Source organism: Lepisosteus oculatus, chromosome 16, assembly GCF_040954835.1.
Source record: "Lepisosteus oculatus isolate fLepOcu1 chromosome 16, fLepOcu1.hap2, whole genome shotgun sequence".
NCBI classification, from domain to species: Eukaryota; Metazoa; Chordata; class Actinopteri; order Semionotiformes; family Lepisosteidae; genus Lepisosteus; species Lepisosteus oculatus.
The window spans coordinates 12,698,345-12,725,772 of record NC_090711.1 but is presented as its reverse complement, the minus strand read 5'-3'; the positions used below and the strand labels follow the sequence as shown (position 1 = coordinate 12,725,772).

General features: G+C 37.7%; 1 protein-coding gene and 1 long non-coding RNA gene across 2 annotated transcripts in view; one reads left to right on the top strand and one right to left on the bottom strand.

Annotated features, from left to right (window-relative positions):
- Nucleotides 1-3,933, top strand: part of jph2 (junctophilin 2) — a 47,249-nt gene extending 43,316 nt beyond the window's left edge. The window contains exon 6 of the mRNA XM_006639466.3: nucleotides 565-3,933. The gene's annotated coding sequence lies outside the window, so the exon portion shown is untranslated. The remainder of the gene's footprint in view (nucleotides 1-564) is intronic.
- Nucleotides 1-27,428, bottom strand: part of LOC107079558 (uncharacterized) — a 124,317-nt gene that overhangs the window by 12,822 nt on the left and 84,067 nt on the right. Inside the window, exon 2 of the long non-coding RNA XR_001480505.2 lies at nucleotides 10,397-10,515. This is a non-coding gene — a long non-coding RNA (uncharacterized lncRNA). The remainder of the gene's footprint in view (nucleotides 1-10,396; nucleotides 10,516-27,428) is intronic.

The window sequence follows — 27,428 nt, the reverse complement described above, 5'->3', positions numbered from 1 at the left end:
ACTTATAACACTTTTTCAATATCATCCGGTCCATGCGAGCTTTAATTAATTTAGCAAATAATGTAGCAGCCTTAATCTAAAGGCCTTAATCCTACATCCAATTATTGAACAAATTCTACAATATTATAATTCTGTACACGATTAGAACAATGCAATGAGAGATACAGTAATCGAAGATGTATATTAAAGAAATGCGGCACGTGTTACAGAATGAATAATGGTGTAATGGACGAGTAAGAGGCGCGCAATGTAAAAACTAAATGGGCATCTGTAGCAGATATCAGGCAACAAAGTGCTGAAGAGGAACAGCAGGTTTTCAAACTGTGCAGACAAATCACAGGTTCTGCATGAAAAGATGAGATTTGAAAATGTCCCAAAAGTTAGACGAACTGATACTGAGACAAACAAGGAAGGTGCTTAGTGGCATAGTAAATACTCTGTAGAACAGCTCTCTATATTTGAAATGTGACAGTTTTCAGAGCTTGGACCATGGCTGTAATTTTATGCTACAAGAGCGATGCCAAATCACATCCCGAATGAGGGTTTTTCTTGTTTTCCTGGCAGGGGGATGAATGACAGTACTCGCAGCAGTACTCGGAAAAGATGGCTTCCTTCCGGTCTCTGTCCCAGACGAGAAACACCACCTGTGGATGCCAGCAGCCATGTTGCCACAGGACAGGACTACAAGCTCGCATTTTGTTTATGCATGTGTGGAGTTCACAAAATACAAAGTATGCCCTGAGCTCCTTTGTTCAAACAACAAATGGAGAGGAAAAAAGCCAGGAGGTGAATCTGGACAACTGCTGTGGTTATTACATATGAAGGACTGCCTTACCAATCATTGTAACCAAAGATTTTGAGCCACATTCAGCCAATGTGACCAGATGGATTTAATGCATGAGTAGCTACAATTGTACTAGAAAGCCTTCCTTTTGCTTCACTGAATCAAAAAACACAATTAGAAGTCCTGCAACAGAATTTATTTTTAAAGATTGTAAGAGTAACCTTTGCTCAGAAAACACTGGCTTTACTGAAGGTGAAAGCATTACTCCATGAAGCAAAAAAAAATCCCAATGTACATCTAAAACTAACAGTTTAACTAAAATACATCCAAAACCTTTAAGGATTTTGTTATCAATACAGTATAGATATTTAAATGTTTTAACAAAAAAGTTCAAACTTCAAAATGGGAAAGAGTTTTTTTTTATATTTAGTCCTTCTGCATTGAGAGTGGAATCTGAGACAAGCGTCGTCAGGGGTTTTGTCACTTCGGAGGCTGTGAAGAAGTTTGATTGGTTTGAATTCTACAGAGTTCTTGGCAGAGAAGGTTGAAAGTCAGGTGTTCTTTCAGTAGAGATGGCGCGGAATGGAGACAGAAAAGGATTATTTAGTAAATGATGTACAGAAGGAAAGATGGTAAGAATTAATTTCTTCCCAACAGAATGATAATTCAGAGGGTTAGGATAAGTCATAACTCCCATTCATTTTCCCCACTAAGATTGCTTTTCAATATTTAGACAAGTTCCTTGGGTTAAAACCAATGTGATACAAGCTGCCAATAGATACAGATGTTTGTCCAGAAGCAAGGAACTATGGGAACCATCGAGGATGGCTTCATTTTCCAAATGGACATAGTTTTTGTTTTTTAAGAAGATAGGCACCAAAATGTCCATGGCAGAAGAGAACCAGATATTCCCAGATTGGGACCTTGTTTGTGATGTTCATTAGCTAGCAATATTTTCTATAGCCTTTTAAATACAATACTGTATGTAAAATGGTACTGAAGGATAAAATACAAAATCCATAGTATGCACAGATTGTTTGAATCTAGAATATTGCCATTTTGCTGAAGTCAAATGACAAACCTCTCACTGAAACAATACATAACATAATATATAAGTGCTCAGTTTTAATTCTAACATGAAGAACAATAATACAGATGCTGTTGGATTGTGAGATATATGTAAAAGTAATGTTAGCAATGCAAACAGCATAAGTCTGGGTTTTTTATAACTGGTGTTTTTTCAATATACATTTGATATGTAAGATTTTAAAAATGGTTTCCTAGTTCAAGTGAGAACACACTACGAATCAGCTTTTGTAAAAATTTTGGTCATGTGTAAAACCTCTGGCTGGGAGCCTTTGACACTGAAGATACGCAGAGCAGCTGTGCTCAATTTGCAAGACCACAACAGAGACAGAGTTCAAACTGTCCTTATTAATGAAAGGTCATTCAAAGAGCTGAATGTTCAAAAGTGTTCTAGGGCACTTGGTGTGAAATCCAGGTACAGCAGGAACAAAACATCAGACATAACTTATTCTTTTTGAACCTGGGCACTTCAGAATACACTGAATAGTGCAGATATCAGCATAACCATCAGCAAGTGGTGCTACACACCATGTACATTAGGAATTATTGAATATTTTCTAATCATTTTTCCAAAAAGAAATCCATAATTGCTTCTCTGAAAATTTCTCATTTTTGAGACAGTCTGCAGGGTTGTGGATTATCTAAGCATAGGTATACAGTATTTGTGCTGTATGCATTTTGAGGTTTTTAATGCATTCTGAACGCTAGTCATCTTGGTTGTGAGCACAATGGCTCGTCCTCTTTTTTTTAAATCGTAGGACCTGTACAGGCAGTCATTGAGGAAACGAATTGGGCAATCGCTGTTTTTATTTTAATCCATCTACTGTATTTTCTGATCGTGCATTCAATACAGTGTCATAAGGGAGCTGGAGCCTGTCCCAACAAGCAATGGGTGCAAAGCAGTACACTTTGGATGAGACACCAGTCTATCGCAGGGCACATACAGACCCAGACAGACACAACCGCACACACGCACAAGAGGGTCAATTTTCCCAGAAGCCAATTAGCCTACTAGTATGTCTTTCGACTGTGGAAGGAAACGGGAGCACCTGGAGGAAACCCATGCAAACGCAGGGAGAACATGCAAACTCCACACAGATAACACCCCAGGTCTGGAATTGAACCCAGGGCCCTAGCACTATAGGGCCACCATGCTGCCCTTTTTATTTTAATACCAATACTATTTCCATAAAGGGTTTAATGTACTTAATTTAAGGCTGCCTATTCAGGATCTTCCTAAATTAACATATATACATGTATTATTGCACAATAAAAACTGAGCTGTGTTAAAACACCTTTTACTTTTTAAACTGTAATGTAATAAAAAGGGGAAAAAAAGATCCTACACATGATCATTTTTAACAGATTGATCATTGTGTTTTAAGAATGATATTTAAATAAACATGTTTTTTTTACTGTTTGCTATGCAAAGATTTAAGGAAAAATAGTAGACTGTGCTTTGTTAATAGTTTTTAGCTTCTGTTGGTCTGTTTATTGTGGAGATGCAAACTTTTAAAAGAACCATAAATAATTGTTCTAACCTTTATTGACTGTCTGTACCAAAACTAACCAAGTTGGCTTTCCTCTCAAATTTTGTATGCATGCAGGCACTTTTATAGTGTGTTTTATACCCCTTAAAAGCTTTTACCCTTTCTTTTCCAAAACTCCCAAAATCCTGGCTTCGTTTAAGTGAATGACATCTATTATTATCAACTAGTAGTATCCTTTCCCTTATAGAATGTATAACATTACCTCAGGCTTGAAAGGTGACAGAATATGTCGTATGTTCTTTTTTTTAACTCCAGGTCTTATGAGATACATTGAATTCGAAAACCACTCAAGGAAAAACTGAAGTCACTGTACAGTATGTGCCAAAGAACTAGGGAATCACAGTATGTCATCAAATAAAAAAAAACAACACAAAAAGCAACTGGCAAATGATGTTCTTTGGATAGAATAAAGAATTCATATTTCAGGACTGCCACTATGTATAAAAAACCCTTAAATAATTAATAAATATATAATTGTTTCAAATAAAGATTGTAATTTTACAACTTTTACAATTTTTCTCTCTTTATTCAAATAAAGCCAGCATTCTTTTTCAAATAAATAAAACATGCAATAATGAAGCTATTGAATTTGCTTGGTGTCTTCTGTGCATAGAGGTCAACAGAACACGTTTCCAGAAGAGCAGTGTTAGGTTTCTCAAACTCATCACACTTGACAGGATGACACTGTATACTGTGCTGTATGTCTGTTAGAAATACAGATGTATGAATTTTGGAGCCTGGAATGTACTGCTACTGCACATTATTACCATCAACTGAGAGGACACTGTGAGATCAGATACAGAAAGTCCATCTGTGAGGGGGCTGAACAGCACGAGAGACCTCTGCCATTTTGCAGAGGACATACAGTAACAGCAGAAGAAGAAACCAAATACCACTGTCCACTATCGCCGCCCACACCTCAGCACAAATAGGACATGTGTCTATCTCCTGGAAGACACGAAATGTTTGCACGGAATTACTTTCTGTCTGGGCCACCAGAAACTTTACTTTCTCTGAATATCTTGGCTCCTGGACTGCTTTCAATTACTGCAATTATCATCTGTTTGGTGAACAAAACCCATGTTTTTTCAGAAACTTCATCCATTTGTATCATTATTAGTGAAACAAAAATACTACTATACAGCTATAGAGTATATGTCTGTGCATATATATCTTATATACAATGCATATACCTATAGATGTACAATACAGGTAAAAAGAAACTATACAGCAATGTATGTTTTTAAAAATCCATTTTGAATATTGTTCAAATGTTTTTGTTGTTAATTTGATGAATTGATCACTCTTGACTGACCGTGATATACAGTAGCTGGCTTTGCTGGCTGCGTTAGCGCTTGGTCACCCTGTTAATGAAAGAGTTGAAATTGAACAGGTGATCAGGTGATCTAAACTGCTACATATCAAGAGAGGAACCACTTTGTATCAACAGAACGATGTCTGATGGATGCTAAAGGAATGACTCACCCGTACACATTTACTGGGTTGGATGCGTTTACATTTATCAATTTCAAACCTAAAATGTAAAATCATCATTGACAAATCATGACACCTCAACACAATCAGCTCATCATTATAATCTATCATTGGGATTGTTTTCTCTTTGCCAGTTTTACTGTATCAGACATGCCTCTCACAGCAGCAGCCTTAGCTTTCCCAGGAGGTCTCCCATCCAGGTACTGACCAGGCTCACACTGCTGAGTTTGAGTGGGTTACCAGTTGTGAGTTTCAGGGTGATACAGTATGCCTGCTGAATGAGGAATATGCAAACAAATACTTGTACTGTGTATGGAAAATAATGTTCCCCACTCTGATCTGTGTACACAAATAGTGAATATTGTTTGATACTGTAAGTTTTGATCAAATACTAAAGCAATCTAGGTAACTAGGTTCAGATAAGAATTAAAATGCAAAAAAGAGGAGTTAAAAATTACTCAAAACCAGATTTTCACAGATGTTAGTTCTACTATCCAAATCAAAAAGCTTATCTGATCCAACCTCAGTTCTCCACTTGTATCGTTTTCCTTTAACGTGTTGCCGTTTGGCAGAGGTCCAGGCAACACCTCACAACCGACATATTTTCTTACCACTGTTTCTGCCCGTGCTATTAAGCCCTTGAAAATGGAATTTTACATTTTGTGAAGCAGGTTTTCAAAGCAAGCACTATTCAACTCATGCCCCATGTTCTGCTCCACCGGTGGACTGCTGAGATATGCTAGAAACTGATGTCACCTTGCTGATATCACCTTCAGAGTTGAAAATCGTCACCAAACAGCATCAGTATTGACTATGAAGAGCTAGAGAAAGGCTACGAAGAGGAAGAGGCCATTCGACACGGTAAGCCCAGTTGGAAGTTATTACTGAATTGATCCAAGGATTTTAACCAGGCTTTTCCTGATGGTATCAACTTCAACCACATTCTCCACCTATTATTTTTTTTGCATCTTCCAAGCTTACTGTACTTACTGTAAGTGAGGGAGACATATTGTTCGTAAAATTCGAAATGACAGTGCGCCAATCTGCTTTAAAGTAACCATTTTCCTGTTTCTCTAGTCTTCTGGTCCAGCTCCTAAACCACTACAACTAGTAGCACTAATAGTAATGAGCCTGCTGGAGAAATGTCATGCTTCTATGCTCCCATGAGTATCCCTGTGTCATCAGGGCCTTTCGCTGGAACAGGTGCGATGCTTGTGTAGGCTGCAAGGATGGTGTACTGAGAATTCTACCTCAGATGGTAGCTGGAATGTGGGGTGCAACTGTATATTCTATACTGGAAGCCTGACCTGGGTCTAGTAGAACAGATTTCAGCCCAGTGCTAGATTGCAATACTCCATCTGGAGCCAAACTCTTAACCCTTTAATTGCTGGAGGGCACTGGCAAATCTGATAAGTTCCTTCCTCCTTCAACAGGAGGTAATGATGATGGTATCGTAAGTTATTCTGCAGCTCCCTTGCAAAGTTCCATGTAAATTAGGATATTCATGTATTGTGTGAAAGTGCATTTCAGAATGTCAGAAATTAGACAAGGACCTGGAATCTAAAATTTCAAAGGCAGTGGACGACTCATTAATGACAATCGGCATTTCATGAAGCAAAATCTGAGATACAAATTCAATACTGTAAGTTCTGGTCACACATCTCACTTCTGAACTAATAATCACTTCACATTTCTCCTGGTGCTCTGCAAAACAAGACTGGAGATTCAGATATAAAAGCAGTACCGCCACTGTAGTAAGACTGAGTTGAATAATTCTCAGTACATAAACAAACCTCAGGGCTTTAGTGGAAATTCAAAGGAGGTGTGTTTATGATGGACAGCAGCAGGCATACAAAAAGTCTTGTGGTCAGTCGTGGGATTGGAATTGTCTCTCTGGGAAGTCGATTTTATTACATACTTGTAGAGTACTTGGTGGGTGACAGTGGTGTGGAAGCTACAATAGCTCCGCTCCTATAGAAGTTCCAGGTCCTGGGTTTGATTTGAAATTCCTTCTGTGTGGAGTTTGTATGCTCTCACCATGCTCATGTGGATTTTCTTCTGCTGTTCCATTCTTCACACACCTTCGAAAGCCAGGCTGGTGTCTCTGCAGTTTATTGCCCTGGTGCACTTGTCTGTATTTGCCCTATAACCCATCCTGGCTGCAGTCTGGTCTTGGGTCCTGTGTTTTCAGGATAGTCGTTTGGTTGCCATGACACTTGCCAGGAATAAGTAGCTTCCTCATGATGGATTGGTGGACTGGTGGGTGAGCAATGCTTTACAATGACAACAAGTCAAAATTCAGTCACAGTAAACAATCTCTTGCTGCATTCATCCTTTAATCTCTCTCCTCCTCTGAACCAGCGATGGGAACTGAAGAGCAGTGCTGTCAATGCTGGCAACCCAGATCAACAGCTGCTGGCATTGAAACAGACCAGACAGGGATGGTGATCTTCCTCTCATTTGTAACCTCTTCTTAAGTGATATTCAATAATACTTTTAAAGACAATGAAAATAATGAATAACTAAAAAAAGAATTGAATGAAATTGCTTATGGAAGAATTACGTTTTATATACTGTACATCCACCAATCCATTTTCTAACTGCATCATTTGGTCAAGAGTTGTGGAGGGAGCCGGAGCCTATCCCAGCAAGCAATGGGCAGAAGGCGGGGTACACCCTGGACAAGACGCCAGCCAATCACAGGGCACGCACAGACAGACACACTCACACCAGGGCCAGGTTTCCCAGAATCCAAATTAACCTACCACGGCTGTGTCTTTGGACAGGGAGAGAAAAATAGAGCACCCGCAGGAAAACCCCGCAAACATGGGGAGAACAGGCAGTACAAACTACAGGTACTGTAGCACGCTGGGTCCAGAATTGAACACAGCGCTGCAAGGCAGAAATCTTAACCACTGTGCCACAGTGCCCCCAGTTTTATGTATATATACTGTTTATTCAGCCCTAATATTGATTGGATTATTTATATTGATCAGAGTCTAAAAAACAGCTGAATAAAAATAAAAACAGGCTCAATGTCGATTTGCTCATTGTTCTTGAACAGTGCTCAAGCACTGTGTCTTTGAAGAACAGTGAGCAATGAGCATGAGTGGCATAAAGGAAGAGTCCATGCTTGTTTTTAGATGTGTTGTAAAAAGGCAACAGGGGGTAGCAACAAAGGCAGTATTTTTAAACCACACCTGTCTGCTGCTTTGATAGATCCCTGCATGACACAGCACACGTTGCCAGGCCCCATTTTAGACCTGAGTTACAAACAGAGCTTGCAATATGCCTTTCAGTTTTTTTTTACCGCAGAATGTATAATTCAAACACAGGAACGGATTTACCACAGCTGGGTAGGAGAGCATTAACCAGATTATTTTGTGTAGAATCCTGGTGCGACTACACATTCTGATATTTGATATTTTTCATGACATATCTGAACAGAAATCAGAAAGGTCTGGTATAAATGTAGCCAAAGCTTTTCTGTACAAAATAAAAAAATCGAATTAACATCGTAAATGCCATTATGTTTTTCCTTTTGTTCTCAGAAAAATACTATTAAAAGGTTCAAATCTCCAAATTATATGTCTTGAATAAAAAGGGTTATATATCTAGCAGACAGTATATAATATTGCAGAGACCTACCCTGCTATTTTGAAATTTTATATTAAATGCTTCATGGCATATTTCTATCTGCAAGAATCTTCTTATATTTGCCTTTTGAAGTAGGGGGCTAGGTAATTTATATAACCTTGTGGGCTGCAATTTTGATTTAATCAGCCACCGAGTCTCATCTATTTAATATTAATTGCATTTTGAGAAAATGCTATTAACTCAGCTGCTTTACAAAACATGGAGAAATCACTGACTTCACTATACACCCAGAAGCATTTAAAATCTCTCCACAAGCTGTCACCATTTTAATCTCTGGCAGTGAAGACAGAAAGTGATCTGCAGTAGTGTATTGGGGAAAAAAAAGGTTTTCAGAAAATATTCAAACATACATTTCATTCCTATTATTCTCAACCTAATAGAAATCATGAAGCCATACAACAGTAGCTTGCTAGTGTTAGCTTAGTCATCTAACAGATAACTGACAGGATAACTGACAGGAGTTACACACACACCTGGCCTCTCGTAAGGAGACAACAACATTTTCCAGCCTGCTGCTTGCAGTGGAGTTTTCATGTGAAAGCAGTGAGCATTTCACAACTCCTAGCAGTACAGTGCTTGCAAACGTGTCACCAGTCAATGACATTCCACAAAAACATCAACACCATTTTATAACAAAGGGATTAGTACTGTATACTTTATTTGATTACAAACTGTTAATTAACAAACGGGTTAAGACAATAAATGCAATCGAGTAGACAGTAGTTTACGCTTCTGTTTGTCTAATTGTTTAATTTTTTAGCAGAAACCTAAAAATTGGGTGGTAGTTTTTGTTTATGATATACAAACATTTACATACAACATTTTCTTCAATGTTCTTATCTTCTAGTGTTGTATTTAGAAATACTGTAGTTCTATTCTTGGAGTTACCATTAAACACTCCTTTTCCTACACATACATATTTGTATGCAGTCAGCATTACAGTGTTGATGAATATGAAGTAAATGCTGTTCAGATTCAAGGCTTTCAAGATGTATGTGGATTTAAGTCCAGGCAAGTCTAGGACCGACACACAGAACAGAAATGGACCAGACCCAATGTATCTGGCAGTTCAGCAACACTTATACAGCAATAAACTTTTCTTCATGTCTTGCCATTTCCATTTATAATCATGAGCATACCCTTAAATGTTTGTATTTGACTGAATATTCTTTTCTTCCACAATTAGAATTGTTAAAATCCAGAGCCTGTGTACTTTGATTGATCTTAATACAATTCTTTATAGCAGAGGTCTCTCAAAGGTGCTCTGAAGAGCTGTAGTCCAGCAGGTTTTATAGATCAGTAGCAAATAATCAATTTCTAGAGGACTGTAACAATTTAATCGAGAACCTTAAAATGGGCGGCATGTTCAATAAAGTAACTGGGAGATCATCTGGAACAGATATCTGGAAGCCCTTCTAACCTCAGAGAGAATCCTCTGGAGCATATGGAGTCATTAAATGAACAGAAACAAAGATGCAGAAATGGAGACAGCTGAATTGACAGTTGCAATGCAAAGCATTTTAGAAAAAGAAAGGGAGCTGCAATTAAAGAGCTGAAAAAATGAAATTAACCATAAGCCAAAGGCCCTCAATACAGTTTACAAAGTACTAATTCCTCCCATGGATTAACTCTTCACATCCAGGTGAATTAACTGTGTTTGTGTTCAGTCAGAAGGTGTCAGTGCGGCCTCAACACAATTTCATTTGTAGTAGTATTTGCCCACAGACAAGTCAGTGCTTCACAAAGTTTAACAAACTGTTGTTTCAAGACAGGGCTTATGTAGTTTATGAGTTTAAGTAACGGAAATACAAAGGGTTTAGATTACCTGTTGTGGTCTTGTTTCAAGGGGTGCTTTGGTTGATTCTCGCCACCAGGGGGACCTCCAGTCTTTTGGATATTTTTTCACGCGATTCAGCTTGTTTAAATTCGGTGTTCTGTCTCCCCCTAGAGGAAAAGCAGCACATCACCACCTCAGAGGGAACAGGTCGCAAGTACAAAAGGCTTTCAGAGAAAAGCTTGACATTTTTGTGCTCCATTTCTGAATAGCTGCAAACAAAGAGGACCAACAGCCCAAATTAAAATCTGAACTAGATGGTCTGTAATACAACAAAGAGTGTTCTCCTCCTCCACTGGAGCAAGCAAGTGGATTTTTTTGTCAGGTCAGAGTACAGCCCCTTTACGCGGATGAAGGGACCTGAAAGAGCCTCGATCATTGGCAGAAATCTAGACTAATTGACTCCATATCTGATCAATGAGGATCTAGCTGTCCTTCAGTCTTCGGTTTTGGTCCAGAAGAACAGACACATGTCAACTTTGCAGGATGTCTGCACTACAAGACTAACGGTTTCTTTTACCCAGTGAAGAAAACGTTTTTAAATGTATTCAATGCAGAATTCCTCCAACATTTTATTAAAATCTTCCAATTTTTCCCAAAGGCACTTCCCTACCCAAATACATTGCATTTATCCCCTGATAGCCTAATCCTCAAGATGAGTCCAAACAACGTTAATTTTACTTGCCTTGACCTCATAGACTGCAGGGATAAATGCTTGTGATGGCACTACACATGAAACTTGTTACACACCTGAAAAGGGCATTTTCCTCAAGAGGTAAGGCAAAACAGTCCTCTAAATCATTGACAGCCCGTTGGATCTCATTAATTGAATCATCCACTGAAGTAGAGGCCAGAAGTGGAAACTGCGTGGATGTGGATATAAAAACAGGAAGGGCATCCTTACACAAAGAGATGTGGGAGTATGGAACAAGCTACCTAACCATGTTGTTGAAGTTCTTACTCGGACTTCTTTCAAGAAATGGCTGAATGAGGTTTTTGGATCAATTGCCTACTACCTGCCAAATGGGCTAGATGAATCCATCATTTAATACCCCTTATCAATCAAATGTAAAAGTTCCGAAGGCACATCTCTCACATGAAAAAAACCCAAAAATGCAAATCGAATGAATTTGATTAAACGACAAGTTTCAGAGTATTAAATTGACTTCATCTTTCTTAAAAAAATCATCATCAGGCAGAAAAAACACAAAGGCCAAAAAGATAAAAAATTCAAGGTTTTGGCAACAAAGCCATTATCAAGACTGTTTTGTTTGCCTCTCTGAAACAGTTTTGAAAGTTTGCCTGAAGGCAATATTTAATATGAACTCAATGAATCTCTCTCTTCTGGCCCTATGAAAAGCCAGCAGATACGTCACAGACATTTTACCGGGGCACCATTTCAGAGATTAGAAGGCTGAAGATGCCATTTTGTCCATGAAGATCTTTTGGGGGTCAAATTCACTACTGTCCTTAGATGTGCGATTGACATGATAAAAAAAATCATTTTTGTACATAACACATTTTCTTGTCTTTAGATCTGTGAAAATGGAAAGAGGCAAAGAATAGGCAGGACACATTCTAAACAAAAGACAAGCAAAGCCAGGTGCTTGTAATTCCTGGCTTTTGTGTTCATTAAACTACTAAACTAGAAAAACAAATATTCTTTGCTGATACAAAATATAAGTGAATTATCTTTACTGAATATTTTTGTACAGAATAATTTAATGTTCAGTACATAAATTGGCCATTTCTGTTGGTGTCTCCTTGGTCATTGTACTGCGAAGGGCGTTCTTGATTAATTTGAGCGCTATTTGACAATTTTCTTTTAGGCTCCTGTTCTCACTCCTTATTTTGGTGCTTTTAAGCACCACTCAAATAATACATTTTGCTTCCTGTCAAACTCTGGCTTACATCAAGCAATAAAAACTGAAAACTGCTGCTCATCTTTTGAGTTTCTCCCTCATAACATTCACCTGCCCACTGAAGCCGATTGGTTTAGATTGAGGAAATTACTGGGGAAAAGCTGTAGGCTATACTGTACGTCAGAAATATGACCCTTATCTGGGAATTTCATTAGCCTATATCCTCATATATAGGTTAACAGTTTTTCACAAGGATGAATCTTTTCTAGCATGTGTCACAGTCCATAATCCTAACCGCCACACTGTAATGGAATATTTCACATGCTGTAATGAGTGGTGTGGGAGACCTCTTGTCAGTTCACTCAGTGCCGCTGATCTATAAATAATGACCAATCTGGGTTATGAATTGCAGTTCCTGGTGCTTTTTAAAATGCCCTCTCCCACAACTCTCAGTTCTTTATCATTTACTTTTAAAATTAAAACATATGAGGAGACTGCTAGTTAAAACACCCTGCCTTAAAAACCGGTTTGGGAACATCTGCATCTTCTTTCTAAAATAACCAGGGAAAAGATGCCTCTGGCTTGCAACAGCAAACAGAAGAGGGGTGCTGAAATATTACCTTGACGTCTGTTTGCTATTGTTTTATGGTGATGTATCATGTCTCAAGGGGTGATTTTGTGGTTATCACTACAAAATCACCCCTTGAACCTTAGTGTTCCTCTGTAAATAGAGGAACACTATTTACAGTGTAGACACTGCCTTTTTCAATTAAATTTTTTGTTCATATGCTGTTTGAAAGTTTAGAGTACTTTAGTACTAGAGTTTATAGTATAAATCAGGTGTACCGTCTGTCTTTAGATCAGCATTATCTAAGGAAAGGAGACAAAGCTGTTCAGCTGCTTCAATCCAGCCAACAAAGAGATCTTTAAAAACTGGATGAAAAAGCTGCATAATGGTGTTCTTAATATTTAAATCTTTGCTAGTGGCTGTTGGAGCATGACACAGTTTCTTTAGATTTGATTAGTTCTAAAATACATGCAGGGCTCTCACACAGCTGTGCATCTTTTAACCTGTCTGGTTCTGGAAGTTTATTTTGCACCTGCTACAAAGATGTTTGACCAGGAACACCAGAGAAAGGTTGGTCTGGAGTTCTGTTCCTCACATTGAAATTGTTTATACAGTAGTGTATGATGGACTAGCACACACACACAGTATATATTGCAGATATTTCCAAAATTCAGTCAGAAAAATAATTAAATTAAACAAATCAGAAAACAAACATTCTTTCAGATGAAGACTGCAAATGCAGTACAGTATGTACTGTACAGTACTGCAAATACAGTATTTGCCAATCCCTAAAAAACTCAAGTTATATCCCAATAAAGCTTTAAGATAAATATCACCATGTAAAAAAATATTTTAAATAAAGCCCATATACTGTATATTTGGTGATTTAAATATTGGAACAGTATATGTTAGATTTAAGTTACATAATGGATTTAAATGCCGAGTGCTTGTTAAACATTTTCAGCTTTCTAAAACATATCCAAAAGCTTAAATTAGATTTAAACTCATGTTTTCCCTTGAGAGATATGTACTGTATTCAGTTCAATCAGACAAAACAGCTTCTCAGTTATATTTGATATATAAGGCAATTTATGATAAATGCTGAAGTTTCCAATTCAGAGATCTAGAAAGGTCCTTGAAATTGGCTGTTGGGATTATATGTATCGTATATATTGCTCAGGTGTCAAAAGTAAACCTTCCACTAGGCTGGAGATTTTGCCAGCGCTGCTACACAGTGTTTGGCTCATTGACAAATGCCGCTTGCCAAATGAAACAGCTGGCGAGCTACTGACCCGAGCAATCCAATGTAGAGTAAAAAAAAATGATTTCGTTTCAAGAAATGCTGCCATGATCTTGTATGAGTGAGAAGTATGGACACATTACTAGAGTACTGTGCCCCTTGTAGCTGTAGGCTGATGAAGCAAGATAACTCATTCTGGTTGCCTCAGCAAATCAACTGTGATAACAGCCAAACCTATGATGAACTATCACCTCACCAAAAGGGAGTTTTACTGGGAGTCCACTACAGAAACCAGGATGTCCTTGGTCCTGTGGACTGCTGGTTAAAGAGTTGTACCACAGGCAGCACCAGATGACCACTGTAAACTTCAGCTCAGGTGTGGAGCAGCAGAAGTCATTGCAATTCAAGATGGATCACTCAACATGTGTTGTTCATTGTAGGCCCCAGACAGCTTAATGGCCTGCTAGTGTAAGGAGGAAACAGAAGTTAACTGGTTTATTCTACAGTACCCGGTACCGATTTTCTTTCCAGTGATACCAGCTGTACGAGAACTTTATTCAAACATGCAGCCACTTTCTAAAAGCAATCGAGAATATAAGAAACAAGGAAACTGAATTTATTAGTGGTATGTTCTTAAGGGGGAGTATTTCATCCTTTGTCCCAGTGAAGTTACTGTAAGTGGCCGCCCACAGGCTTTTCTGACACACGGACAACACCCTGGACAGTGCCAGTCAAGGGTGTTTCATGGAATCGAAAATTTAAAGAACCAGAGTTTAAGATAATAATTAATATTGAAATGTCTTACTCACTTACTCAATGGTCTTACAGGTTTGTTTTACAGGTTCACGGGCTTGGAAAATGATGTTGAGAAACAGTGATACTTGAACAGATGAAAGCGGGTGTAATGTGTAACGTGTTAAAACAATTTACTACGTGGAATTTGAAATTTGAATTGACAATTGTCTCCCAGTGAGCAGCAAACACAGCATACAGAACAAATTGCATATGTACACAAAAGGGGAAATAATATCTAAAAAACTGGACAGCAACGGACAACAAGAAAACAATAATTTAACTGATGTTTAAAATGAAGACAATTTGCTTATTAAGATGCTGTCACATAGCCTAAGACATACAGTACAGTACAATGGGACCATCACACAGGTGGCTTTCTGAGGTACTTTCTGAGCTTTCTTGTGGAAAACGAATCAACTATGTTGAAAAATCAACTAATTGGAGCCAAAAGATCTGAAGCATCTTCAATATTCAATATTCAAGCAATGTCAATATTGTGATCGCAGAGAGCAAGGTCAGGATAATCATATCAAAAGATAATGTTTAGATAAGGTTTCCACAAAGACTAAGGTCTAACAGAAATTGCACATTCTTTCATCTTTTAACTTTTTCACTTTGTGAGCTTATGCTGCTTGGAAAAAAAAAGTCAAGATATGTATCTGGAAGTTTCTGTATTGTGAATAAATGTTAATTTGCTCACTTTCATATTGGACGTGATTTTCCAAAGCTGGTAATGACTTTACTCATGCTAAGTAAGCACATCACAGTTTGAAATGAAAGTGAAACATTTTTAAAAAATCTGTCAGGACCTGCAGGTGTGCAGAAAAAAAAACAGTCATAAAAGAAAGGTATGGTTAAATATAGAATACATTTTTAATTTTAAAAAAGCAAAGAGTAAAGAAATTTACTCCAAACCATTTTTACAGTAAGCCTTTCGCCAGATTTTGACCATCTGGGCCATTGTGTATATCCTCTTTTATATAGGAAATTTTAATAAGATTTTACATCAAGGTCACAATAATAAAATTACTTGCAGACCATTTTAAACCTTTGTCCTCTTTAAAATTCTCCTCTAGCAGTTTTAAGGTACAGTATTTCTTTTGTTGTGCTGGAGAAGTGTATATTTCACCGATGGGGCATGGTGCTTTCATTTACATTCAGTAAGAATCCCTGATCACATTTCCATATGACTGTGGGTATTTTTCATTCCTCTAATCTCGTTGAGGAGTTCCACAGATGCATTATCTGACCCATGAAAAATTGTTTCTATAACTAAGTTTTTAAATACTGAGCTTAACATTGAAAAGAAAAGAATATCTGACAGTTTCACTTTGGAATTAATCTGTCTTAGAAAAAATGGATACCAATATTAGGCATAATTAGGAAATCAGGTTTTATAATGGTAATGGAAGTTGTACAGACAGGGAACACACTTTGGTTAGACTAAAACCATTAAAATGTTTTTATTTTCTCATTTAATTGTGGAGATAGGCCTCTGAGTGGAGAGCCTATCTTGTGGTAATAATACAGGCCCTCAGTTTAATTAAATTTATTTTGACAGAGCATTTTATTTTACTGGTACTGTTGTTTCCAAATTAATCCCTTCGCTAAACACACTGTCTTTAATGTACTTCTGCACCTGTATTTGAAAATGTGATAAAATATGAAAATGTGGAAGCTTTTCCTTCTAAATTTTTGTTGCTGGAGCAAAAGAGTAATAGGACACAGGAGCCCTGTGGGTACAAAATACTACAAAGTCAGCTGAGAAGAATAAATTGTAGCCAAAACTGGGAAAAATGAAAGGAAAAGACTTGTGATAAACTTGACTGTAATTGGACTTTTCTATAATTCTTATTTTGCAGATTGTCTCCTTTACGATTACAAGTTTAACTCATTTTGAAAGACACTTTGAAGGCCAACAGTCAGTTACAAAAGTAGTTTACGATTGCAAAACTTGTTTTTCTCCAAGTTGGTTTGACACCCACTGTACAGTATGTGTACATTTTCAAAAGCAATTCACAGTGGCTCAAAGCCAGAGCCTTTTCTGGAATGGAGTAGTCCTTTCTGTCTTTATTTCTGTTATTATTTAATCTTAATCTGCATGATGCTTTAAAGTTCTTTGCTGGGTCCTGACATTTTTTAACTGGGAAGGTTGCATCTAGCAGAATCTTTTGTCAAACCTGAGTCACAACAGAGCTAACATTCTGGTTGCTATTTCTGTCATACATTGGATAAAAAAAGTTCTTTTAGCATTCCTTCCTGACTGCAAGAGCAGACACAGACTTTCAAAATAGCTGTCACTGCCCAGGACTTCAGACAGCAGTTTCTGAAAAGCAAGCAGTGGTACAGAAAGGGCAGCGATATTCTGATTCTACTGTAATCTGCTCCACACGTTCCTTTCACAATGAGCTGAAACACTTCTCCCAGAGGTATTTGGACAGCACGATGCCTGCTGGAAGGCTTAAAATAAACTCATTAACACCATCCAAAATTCAGGACTTAGTCTCATACTGTACCAACGGATTCAGCTGGGATTTGGTAAACTCAAATGATTAGAGCATTACAACAATTTCTCTTTGAAAAAAAAGGTGCTTTGAAATCACTAAACATTTGCAGTGTCTTGAAAAAGAAAAAAATAATGTTTTAAATATCTCAAATGCCCCATGGGTAAATATACACTTACTGTAAATGGAGTGAAGTTTTCCAGCTCAGTTGTTATACAGTAGCTTGTCTTACAATGTTGAGTTCCTTAGGGTTGTGTACCGTGTAATTTGCCTATAGTACAGTACTGTACATGAGGCTAGGTTTTTCTCATGTAATTCTTAAAATGTGAATCCTCATGCTTGCTTTCTGTAATCAGGTTTGGGGAATTTATTTAAAAAAGCTTCTTCTTTTAACATTGATTCATCAATACTACTAAAATAATCAGGCCAGACTGATTCCTTCATTGTGGTTTCCAGGTAGAAACACCTTTGCTACTCTTTCAGCCCATACAGTACAAATGTGAGAGATTTTGCTTCCAAAAAACACCAATAAGGTGTCTTAACACATTTGTAAAACATATACGGTATCTAGTAAGGGGTTCAGGAATTCTCAGTTACATTACTGGGCCTGAAGTATTTAACCCAAAAAGTACAAGGCATTGCTTTGTTATGGAGATGTACTGTATCTGACAGCAACAAGCTCTACTTTCAATAATGTACTTGTATATTAATATTAATTAGATGCCCCTTATTTTAGCTTTTTCTTTCTGTTTCCAGAATGGCGAAACTATAGACTTGTTACAGTTTATTTGTTAAAAGTTAAAAGTGATATTTTAATTTCCATTCTGCTGTAAAAATATGATAATGCTATTATATAATGATATGATATTATCAAATTAATTTACAGTAAGTTTTGGATATCACAGCTGTATTAAATTTAGTCATATTTCATTTATAAAACATGTTTAACTGCCTACCTAATTTACCAGATTAAGAAGTTCAATTGAAGTATTTTCTTTTCCCTATCAGGTGCTAAACAATTACAGTAGACAGTAGTCAAACTGGATAATAATTACTGCATTTCTATGTATCATACAATTAAAACTTAATCAATAAATTACTTTTTAAAAAAGTTGGTTACTAATCAATCAAATAAAACCAGTTTATTTATCAAGTGCACAATACAGTGTGCTACAGTATTTGCTTTTCTGCTAATGAGATTTTAAGTAGTTTAAGATCCAGATTATGCAGCCTCATACTGATATTTTTGACTAACAAAACCAGTTAACGAGAAGACCTTTGGAAAAGAAAACAATGCAAAACATAATGCAGATAATTAATTTGAATGTTGATTTTTTCAAAAAGTACTTTTTTTTTAGAAGGGAACCATGCACAACAGTCTTAAGAAATCAATCAATAACTAAAACATCTCTCAGACTCTGCATCAGATTCACTGCCTGAAGAAAAATGAAGCAATGGTTTCCATATATAATTCTTCTGTACTTTTCCCATAAGGCTTTGTGCTTTTAGTCTCCCCATTTCGTCAGCCTCATGGTTGAAATGTTTCAAAAATTACATTCCCAGCATACAAAGTAGGTCTGCTATGTAATCAGTAAGAGTCTATTTTGTATTTTTGCTTCTGAGACAGATGCAAAAGCAGATCAGGAATTGTTTCACGCATCAAAGAATAGAGAGATCTGACCTTTAAATTACACATCTATTAAACTTTTCCATGTTGTGTTGTTGTTCGCAGACGAAGCTGAGCTTTATTTGAAGAGATGATGTCTTTTCAGAACAGAACACTATGTTCCAAAACGGATCACCACTCTGTAACTGGTCCAGAGAAGAGAAAACATTCCCAGTCTTAAAGACATATCCTACAATGACAGGCTAAACGAACTGAATATCTTGAGTCTTGAATAGTGAAGAAACCCGGGAACACAAGTAGAAAGTAACGGCACTTTCTCACACGAAGAACGGCGGGAGTCTAGACGAGCTAACCAACCATGTTGTCAAAGCCGATATCCTAGCTGCTTCAAGAAAAGGCATCGTTCGATCCTTCGATCAATCAGCGACTAGTAACCATTGAGTTTGTTGAGCCTTGCCTTGTTTGTAACCTTTCTAATGTCCTTGAATTCTAGTGCTGAGAAAGACACTCTAGGGCAGGATTCAGGCTGGAGTGGTCTTTTGGGGCACAGGGTAATTATGCTCAGAGCACTATCTTGGCTGGAAGTGGCTCAATGACAGAGCACCAGGTCATTGACAGATCAGGGTTTATATATCCTGAGCTTGATGGAATTAACACCCATTAATTGGAGGCAGGAGGTTGGGACAAGGTACAGAGTTCAGGGAGGTATTCAGCTCTGTGTACAAATATGCCTGGTTCCCAAGGAGACCAAGGGCTGTGAGCTCTGGCTCGTCCGAGCTGAACACTTAACAGGTGTTAAATGCGTATCTGATTGCACTCATGGGATTAAAGATAATGAACCATATATCAAAAAATCATTAAGATGTCCTCAATATAAAGACAAAATATCCAAGGTCTCAATGAGCCACCAGGCATAATGTTCATTTCATAAGGATAAATCCTGATGGTTTGTTGACTGTGTCAAATATTAATATGCGTAGGGGAAGTGTTATTGTACTAATAATATACATTAGTAATACAGTTTAAGTAATAATCAGATAATAGTCATATACAGTATTAGTCAGTCCTGGCACTGGCTTGAATTCTAAATGTTAATGAGCTAATTCTAAATGTTAAATAATAAAAACACCCTCACTGGTCATTGAATACTGAACAAGGACATGAGGCTTCTTCAGTTTTCTGTCCACATATTTGTAGTTAAGTCAAATGTTAAGGTTTTGGTTTACAAGACAATGACTTAATCAAAACTAAATCAAGAAATACTAATCCAGCCTTCACCTACTCACTTATTAACTTCAACCAAACAGTACAGTAAGTTTTCATGAAGTAATCTTCCACTTCCAAAGGTATGCTTTCACTCTCAATTCACTCCCAAACACCATCCAATTACAAGCAATAGTGACAAACATAAATAATTCCACAAATACAGAAAATGCAGCTCCTTTCCCTACAGCTATGCTGCGATCTTCCGTTTCTCAAAACCTGCTTCACAATGAGGAGTCGGAGTGGTAGAGATTAACTATGGATTTGGAGCCCCGTCACCCCAGTCTTCTCTTCCACTACCCTCAGAAGTGATCAACCCACTCAAACAAGGTTTGCTTCTATGATCAGAGACCCCTGAGCTGTGCAAATACACTCTGTCCATCAATTCAAATTAAACCAATTCCTCCAGCCAATTACGTTTTTGATCAAGTTCACACAGAATCATAAATGTGGATAAAAATTAGAACTTATTCCAGTTTAAATATTCTTAAACTACTTTAGTGATATAACCATGAGCTGAACAAATACCTTCCTTTTAAAAATTCAGAAAACGGGATCTTCCAAACAAATCTTTAAAGCGAAAGTGTAAAAGGAAGGAGACATGGAAGAAGAGAGAAACCAGCTAACAAAAACAACTAAGTCTGGTCATTCCACTGTGCTCCCAAACCTGTTGCTTTGACTGACTTAGCAGCACTATGAGACTTAATACAATCCCAGTGAGGTTAGTAGGATTTATAGACACACCGACAACCCCTGTGGCTTATTGACTCCCTTTGCTTGCAGTGTTATAAGATAAGATCACTTTATTGGCCATAAAAAAATTATTAGGAAGTTTTTCTTTTTGCATACCCCAACTTGCTCTCCATGAGACACACAGACAGGGAGAGGAGCTTGGGGTCAGAGAGCAGGGGCAGCCATTTATCTGGCACCCCTGGAGCAGTTGGGGTTAAGGGCCTTGCTCAGCGGCTCAACGGAGTAGGATTCCTCTGCTCGCCGTGGGATTTGAACCAGCAACCTTCCAGCCACAGGCACAGATCCTTAGCCACAGAGCCACTGCTCCACCTGTTATCAGTAAGAACTGGATCATTTACATTTTAACAAATGTTTGCCTTTTTATAGTGCTTTGCATATAGGAGGGGAAACACCTCCGAAGTTCTGCACTCAGCTGGAAGATGTGTGGCCCCCCATTGTGCACCAACTGCCCCACCAGACAGTAGATCACATACTGTAAATTATCCCCCTGTGGAACTGAGGGAGATTTAGGGGGATAGTGCTTGCTGAAATTGGAGTTCAGTCAAAGTCGGGGAAAACTCCCCTATTCATATGAACAGTGGCATGGCATCTTTAGCGGCTAAGGGGTTAGGACATCAGTTTAACCTTTCATTTGAATGAGAACCCCTTTCGCAGAACAGTGCCCCCAGTTACCATGGTGAAGCATTGGTTTGGAAATTCTAGTCCAGAGGGAAGAGCACCAGTTACTGTTCCCCCAACACCACTTAAACATTAACCAGGTTTTCATCAGAGGTTCCTTATACAAGGCACAACCTTGATTAGGTTCTGAGATCTGATTGTCTGTATGGTTTTGCGTTCTTGTTCCGTCAGTAAATGGTTGGTTTAAGTGGCTTTCCACTGCTTGGCTTGAGTTCTGATGATCACGTCTCCAAGCACACCTCAGCAGCACTGAGAGAGGTACATACTAGAAGCTAAACTGCAAGCAACAGCACAACAGACAAGGCAACAGCATCGCAGACAAAATGGTGGCAAATGCTGACCTTAAAAGAGCAACAAAAGACACCTTACTCTTTTTACTTTTTCAGGTGAAGGAAGAATATCAGAGGAATGGTGCAGATACAGGTTGACAATGGTCAGGAGTCACAAGGAGCACCAAAGCACTGAACTGAAATGATGTAGAAGGCAGCAGAAGTTAAACAGAACTGTCAGGCTGTATTAAGAGATTACCGAGCACAAAAAGTGAGAACACAAAAAGTTCACAACTTCTTCCTTCAGCTGGGCCTAAGCACGTGTTGCCTCAGTAGCAATAAATCAAGTGGGAAGATTGTGTATGACAGCATACAGAAGAAAATTATGGACAAACCTCTCAGGCTGTTTTAAAAAAAAAAGCAATGAAAAGGTTTTCATCTCAGTTAGAACTTTAGAACTTTGATTGGAGGCTTTTATAGAGATTCTCTCTCTCATCAAAGAGAACTAGATTGAGCCAGCAAATCCACAGACAGGTTTCATAGACTGGGGACACATGGCATATTTATTGGAAAAAAGGTTAATTACTGAAAGATACGGCTCATCTCTTAAATTAAGTTAAAGGCTAGTGAGATCCTATTCACATTTTGAAAGCAAGCCATTATCTATGTACTAAAGCAGAGTAGGTCTTACTAATACCAAGACACCATAGCATAATTATTTAAAATCAGTAACACATTACAAAATCCCAAAGGTGCACTTAAATGTGTGCCTTCAAATACATTAAACAGCATCAAAAGCACATTTGAGATTCACACATCTAATCTGAAGGAAAAGCTCTTTGAAAATACAGCATTAAGGTAGTTTTCTTAAATAAAAAGAGACTTAAAATTGCCAAGTTCAATTTATCATAATTACTTTCAAGATTTCTAGATACTTTCTCAAATGTGCAGCAGTTCAATATATTATATTTATAATGAGTACTGTACCTGTATATTATGTAATAAGCAATATATAATCCATTAAGAAGTTTCAATTTTAATTAGATCAATTTTTCTAGGCTCAATTAATGATTATATAAATCATATTAATCTGATTTAGACTTTGTTCATAATGGATACTATTGTGAGCTGATTAAAGGTAAGATGAGGCATGAAAAAGAAGGACATTTTATTGGTATAAAGTAAAGGCTGTGTCTGTGGATTTCTCTATGGGTTTCCAGAGCCACTCAACTTTCATTTAAATTATATTAGTATTTCAATGTCCAGAGCACAGAGATTTTATAATGACCCCAACTATTGTATGTGTGACTCAATTTGTGTGACTAGAAAACTGTATTAAACCAGATGGAACTGCTTATTTCAGGAGTAGCAGAACAATATGCTAAGAGGGTAATAGAAATGTCTTCTTCGGACCTCCCTTGTGGCGACCATATCCTTATTTGAAAAACGTGCATTTTTTTTAGCTTCTCGGCACACACCTCACTAGGGCACAAGAATTGTTTTTTGCTTAAACATTATACTGTACATTGAATGTGCTTTATAATGGTTTATCTGCCCCAGATGTGTTCTGATGGTGTGAAACTATAGCAGGGGTGGCCAATCCTGGTCTTAAAGCTGAAACGCCCATAGGGTGGGCAGAAAAAGTAGTCAATCTGCTAGTGTAGCTTGTGAAGAGAGCTTGCATGAAGAGCTGCCGACACATTAGTCCTCCAGGATCAGGTTTGGACAACCCTCAACCAAATCGATTCAACCAGGGCCTCGAGGAAAATGAATAATGTCAGACAGAGGCCAAGGCTGGTGTCGTTTTTTTTAAGATAGGGATCGGAACAACTGTTCGGGAAAATGAGAGACAATTACAAAATGAATGTCTGTTTTTTTAAGGACGAAACATTTAGAAACCTGACTGAACTTTGCATGCTGCACAATACATGACAAAATCATAAACATGGTTAACGGCAGGTCGTCAAAAACCGTTGTTCGCTGAAGATGAAGACTAAGAGCTACAGTATGCAGGACATAACTCTTAGGCCTCTGGCTATGATGTTTCAACACCAGTGATTTTGCACTGTTAAAAATCAAGGGGTTCATTGAGGCATTTGTGATAATTGGTCCCATCTTTTCAAATGTGCTTTTAATAAATGTATTGGGAACATCTGTTTAATTGAAGGGGAACACAAAATCACATTAATAAATCTGTTCAAACATACAGTACATGAAACTAAACTGCCGTGGAACTAGAAAACTGGTAATCTGTTTTCTGAAAAACAAAAACAATAGAAAACAGCAGACTGTGTGCACGAAGTGACTTTGCACATTCAGTATTCGGTACAAGGAAGTCTGTTAGAAATCTACACTTTATTTAGAACAGCTTTTCCAATCAAGTGTCTCATGAATAATGTTCTAAAATGTAGTTTGTAAGTGCAGCACTCTCATACAGTGCTGGAGTTCAAGCCTCCCCTGTCTCTTACTCTATATTGGTAATTTCTTCTGGGACCCTTGTAAATGAAGCCCAAAACAATGACGATTGACCTGTCACTTTAATTCACCGGTTTTCCTGCTTAGCAGAAATTGATGTTGATTAGAAAAGATAAATCAATGTGGAAAGGTATGTTACTGTTAGTTAATTGCATAATTATGTAAGATGTTTTTGATCTCAATGCATTTACTTTGTGAGTAATATTCTAATTTAAACTGCTTATGCATTGGTCACGGGGAGGTAGAACTCTTGTACTGGTTTGAGCCCATTAACACCAGTTTGTCATTCCTTTCTAACTGAAAAGACTGAACCACAACTACAAGGTGCTGAATGCTGTCCAAAGCCTGAATCTCCTGCCAACTAAACAGATTAGTGTATTAGTTTTGTAGCTCGATCTGGTTTGCTAGGAGGAAGCAAAATGTAGGTTATAGAACAGAGCGTATTAATTGATTTCCTTGTGCATCAGTGCCCTGTTGATTCCAATTATGCAATTAAATTAAGATAATTACTTTTATAAAATCTGACATTTGGTTAAAGCCAATATATTAAACCTGAAAATGAGAGCAATGCCTTTTTGAATACCTTTGATTTACGGACAGGAAAGTCCCTTTTTCGACACGGAGTGCAGGTGAATCGAAACCGTCTCACAGATCTTGATCCACTTCAAATGCTAAAAGCTTTATCCAGTGTCACTGCAACCTTATTCCTAGATAACACAAAGGGAGCGAGAGAATCTTCGCTTTGTACAAATCTAATATTGGAAATCCAGGAGGCTCGGGCTCAAGACTTCAAGAGGTAGATTGCCACACATTGTTGAAAACAATTGTGAAAACTCTTGGATGACGGAGAAAGAATACATTGAGGTCACTGCTCATGTCACAAAGACTTGGCTGTGCAAGAAGATATATTCAAAAATATAGTTAATATTAACTTGGATCTGTCGATTGAAAATGCAATTTGCAATTTTAAAGAGCACAGGATACAATTTTACATTTACACGGCGATTGCCCAAAGAAGTCTTTATTTCATTTCATTTTGGGCAAATTCTTATCCTCCATGTCCAGAATTACTTTATCCCTGTAGCCATCTTTGGCAGAATGCAGTGCAAAGTCAATATTGCTGCAGAAAGGTACAGAATATTTAAAGTTTCATTATATCTGGATAGAAAAGATCCTTTTTTGTAGTGTGTTTGTCAAAAGTCAAGATTCATTTTTCTAGGAGAAAGTACTGCAGTAAATTTGGAGGGGTCTACTCTTAAATTCTAATCTGGTTCTGTACTGTCCACTTCTTCTGTAATTTCAATTCTTATTTCTTTTATGCCGCCTTGTGTCTGTGTAGCATCTCACCATGAGATCAATAACTAATTCAAAAATTTTATTGAGCCAAGAACACTGTGCAACCCTGAGAAACTTCACAATTTGGCATTTTTCTCCACATGTTGTGGAGGTGGAGTATTCCACAAGCGCCCTTTAAAAATGAATCTGCAAGAGATGTCCACTTCGGTATTTTAGCGGGTTAAATCCAAAGCATTAAAAATGTGAAGCGTGACGCAAGTGATAATGTGGATCCCAAGAATAACAGGACACTTATGTAATTAAAAACGTGAAAGTGATTATACAAATTACATTAAGTCTTAAATTAACGGAAGCCATGCAGTGCATTAAAAAGTGAAAATCTGATGAGGAATGAAATTGACAGAGAAGAAGCAGATCAAAAGGGATGAACAGAAAAAAGCACAAAGAGCTGTTTACATAGAAAGATGAAACAGTAATTGTAGACATGCTGTAGGCCCACAAAACCCCCTTCCTCATCTTTGAAATAGCACTTTGGTATGGGCTGATGAAACTTGCTTTGTTATTAATCTTTACTGTGGCTTCCTTACCATTAGGAGTGATGTGGAATTCACAGTAGCAGACAAAAGTATTTGGGAATACAGATTTATTAAATACTCTATATACAGTAAATATAGGCAGGCTGTAAGATTGGTTTGCACTAATCAATTGTGAGAAAATAAGGAAAACAGCATTTTCCTGTTGCCATCTTATGAGCTTTAGCAACCAATGTCATTAAGAAAAGAAGAGGCATCCTTTCCTTTTCTTAAAAACCCCAATACCTTAAAACCTGGCATACAGTAATCTCAGATAGGGTGTTATCATTTTTAAATATTTCTATCGCTGGGAATATTCAAACTCTTGACAAGCACCACATCTTCAAACTGCTGTTCCTAGATCCCCAACACCTCTCAAAGTCGAGGACAAAAAATCGTTTGAGCTGCAGGTAATACAATGTGATCAAGGTCACCAGGTCATTATTGAAGAAATATTGACCTTCTGAATGCTGACTGGAAAAGAAGCATAAAGATGCTTTCTAAGCTTAAAAAAAAGTAACTCGTGTCCCCATATGATATACAGTTCACAAACAAAACCTCTGCAGGCTCTTAGATAACTGGAAAAAAAACACGAAGCATCATTTCCCTCCAGCTCCTTTTGGGTATGAGTTTGCTAGATGCAGCTTTAATCCTTCAGAGCAAGAACCAAAAAAATAACTGAATAGTAAACTTTCATCCCCTATCCCCCAAAGCCAGTTTCTTTTAACACTCAAAAGTCTGAAAGTGGATGTAACACATGAAATGCTCTAAATTTTAGAGCCAGAATAGTAGGGGATTTTTTCTCCTAGAGCAGACCAGGCAATATTAGACTTTTCTGTGTTTTTTTTGGCTGGTTGTATCAGGATTGCCCAAATTATTAAGACCACCTTGCTTGTTTTTTTCTATGCAATTCTTCACTTTAACTGATTGCTCGCTAAATCACTTGACCTCCAGGACTAGAATGGGGGAACTGCTGATTCAGTTGGCCACAGATATCTCTAGGGTTCAGCGATCTAAGACCACACTTTGAGCACCATTTGCGTGGGCGGATGTCTAGGTTTGGAAATGGAAAGTGATGTTTAAGCCTCAAAAGGTGTTAAAAATCAGGGCTGTGACATGTG